Consider the following 3,322-nt stretch of genomic DNA (forward strand, 5'->3'; position numbering starts at 1 on the left):
GGCAAGTAACTTAACCTCTTTGTACTTTAATGTCCTTAACTATGAAATGGGAGAGAGAGTAGTATCTACCTCAGTGGGTTGTTGTAAGATTTAACTCAGTTATTGTAAAGAACCCAGGACAGGACCTGGCTCGTGGTAAATGTACCATAAATGATACCTATTGTTATTGTTTTTGTTCTTTAAATATTCCCTGAGCACCAATTCTGTGTCAGGCCCCATGAGGGACTGGTGATACAGAGAGAGAATGAGACCGAGTCGGGAAGATGGATTCTTAAACAGACTACCATGAAATGTGAGAGAAGTTATTGTGGAGGGAAACCTGGAGCTGCAGGAGCATAGATGGGCCCCCAGCCAGCCTGGGGACAGGGGCTCTTCCCACAGAGGCTTGGACACAACCGCATCCCCAAGTGGGTGACATGCTAAGTGTTGACAGGCTACCACAGATGTGCCCTGCCATAAGAGAGGCCAAGAGGTAGCGTGTAGATCATACAATCACTTAATCTGTGGTAAGCCTACACATTTGGTTTCTGTGGTTTCAGATTTTCCTTTGTAGTTATGAAATGATGCAACATATCTCGTGTGGAAAAAATGGCTTACAGCTTGGATTTCTTTTGTCTTGGGAACTAGTAAAAAGGGTTTTCACTAGGAATCTGGTTGAAACTCCCGAAATTTGGGTTCTCATTTGTTAGCTGAAAAATAAATACAGGGATTGGAAATAACATATTCAGTAATAAAGGAATAGTAACATGGATATATGACAATTAAGTACATTGTGTTATATCTATAATATCAAATATGATATAACTATTAATATGTTTATAAGGATTTTTTAATGGCATGAGAAATGCTTATGAAATATGAAATAGAAAGGCAATATTAGTTCTAGTATGTAAAAAATCCATAGATAAAATGCTGGAAAAAAATATACTTACATGTTAACAATGGTTATTGCTGGTTGGTGGGATTGTGAGTGATTTCCTTTGTTTTTTCAGAGTTTTCTAAATTTTCCAATATAAGAATATATTACTTCCTTTAAAAACACAGCTTTATTGGGGTACCTGGGTGGCTCAGTTAAGTGTCTGACTTTGGCTCAGGTCATGATCTCAGGGTCCTGGGATTACGCCCATGTCCAGCTCCCTGCTCAGCGGGGAGTCTGCCTCTCCTTCTGCCTCCATGCCCCTCTATGCTCATGCATGTGCACTCCCTCTCAAATAAAATCTTAAAGAAAAACAGCTTAATCAAGATATAATTAATCTACCATACTGTTCAGTCATTTAGAATACTTATTGTACATTTTAAAGTATACAATTCGAGGATACCTGGCTGGCTTAGTTGGTGGATGTGAGACTTGATCTCAGGGTTGAGTTCGAGCTCCATGTTGGGTATACAGATTACTTTAAAAAATAAAAAATCTTAAAAAAATATAAAGTATACCATTTTATTTTATTTTTTTGCATATTCAGAGTTGTGCAACCATTACCACATCTAATTTTAGAACACTTTCATTGTCCCAAAAGAAACCTTGTACCCATTAGCAATCACTTCCCATTCCCTGTTTCAGCCAACCACTGATTTACTTTCTATCTACTTTACTTTATTACTATCTAAAGATTTGCCTATTCTGGATGTTTTATATAAATGGAATCTTACAATATGTACCATTTTTTGTTTGGCTTCTTTGATGTAGCATAATGTTTTCAAGGTTCATTCATATTGTATCATGCATCAGTATTTCATTTCTTCTTATTGTCAAATAATATTCCATTGCATGGATAGTCTATATTTTATTAATCCATTCATCAGTTTCCACTCTTTGACTATTATGAATAAAGCTGCTATGAACATTCTTGTACAATTTTTTTGTGGCCATGTTTTCAAATTTCTTAGTATATAGCTAAGAGTGGAATTGTTAGGTCCTATGGTAACTCTGCTGAGTATTCTGAAGAAGTGCCGAACTGTTTCCCAGAGTGGTTGTATCATTTTACATACCATCAATGTATGAAGGTTCCAATTTTTGTACGTCTTTGATAATATTTGTTATTGTTTTTTTGATTACAGTCACCCTAGTGTATGTGAGGTGGCATCTCATTGTGGTTTTGATTTGCATTTCTCTAATGGCAAACATGAACATCTTTTCTTTTTTTTTTTTAAGATTTTATTTATTTATTTGACAGAGAGAGACAGAGTGAGAGAAGGAACACAATCAGTGGGAGTGGGAGAGGGAGAAGCAGACTCTCCGCCGAGTAGGGAGCCAGATGTGGGGCTCGATCCCAGGACCCTGGGATCATGACCTGAGCCGAAGGCAGAGGCTTAACGACTGAGCCACCCAGGTGCCCCCATGAGCATCTTTTCATGTGATTATTGGCATTTATCTCCCTTGGAGAAATGTCTAGCCATATGCTCTGCGCATTTTTAATTTTTTTGTGTGTGTTTTTATTAAGTTGTAAAAGGTCTTCATATATTCTGAACACAAGTCTCTTATCAGATATATTATTTGTAAATATTTCTTCCCACTTTAGGGTTGTCTTTTTACTTTCTTGATGGTATTACTTGCAACAAAAAATTTTTAATTTTGATGAAGCCCAATTTATCTATTTTTTCTTTCATTGCTTGTGCTTTTGTTATTTTATATAAGAAACCACCGCCTAACCCAAGGTTACATTTACTTTTATGTAAACTAAGAGTTTTATAGTCTTAGCGCTTACATGTAACTCTATGATCCATTTTGAGTTAATTTTGTTTACTGTGGCAAGAAGGAGTCTAATTTCATTCTTTTGCATGTGGATATCCACTTGTCACAGCACCATTTATTGAAAAGACTATTCTTTCCCTGTTGAATTGTTTTAGCGTCCTTTTTGGAAATCAACTGACCAAAATCTCAAGGGTTTGTTTCTGGACTCTTCATTCTTTTTTTTTTTTTAAGATTTTATTTATTTATTTGACGGAGAGAGACACAGCGAGAGAGGGAACACAAGCAGGGGGAGTGGGAGAGGGAGAAGCAGGCTTCCCATGGAGCAGGGAGCCCGAGGTGGGGCTCGATCCCAGGACCCCGGGACCATGACCTGAGCCGAAGGCAGACGCTTAACCACTGAGCCACCCAGGAGCCCCTCTGGACTCTTCATTCTTTTTTTTTTTTTTTGTAAGATTTTATTTATTTATTTGACAGAGAGAGACACAGAGAGCAGGATCACAAGCAGGGGGAGTGGGAGAGGGAGAAGCAGGCTTCCCTCAAAGCAGGGAGCCTGATGTGGGGCTCGATCCCAGGACGCTGGGATCATGACCTGAGCCGAAGGCAGACGCTTAACCACTGAGCCACCCAGGC

This window comes from Neomonachus schauinslandi, chromosome 11 (genome assembly GCF_002201575.2).
Source record: "Neomonachus schauinslandi chromosome 11, ASM220157v2, whole genome shotgun sequence".
NCBI classification, from domain to species: Eukaryota; Metazoa; Chordata; class Mammalia; order Carnivora; family Phocidae; genus Neomonachus; species Neomonachus schauinslandi.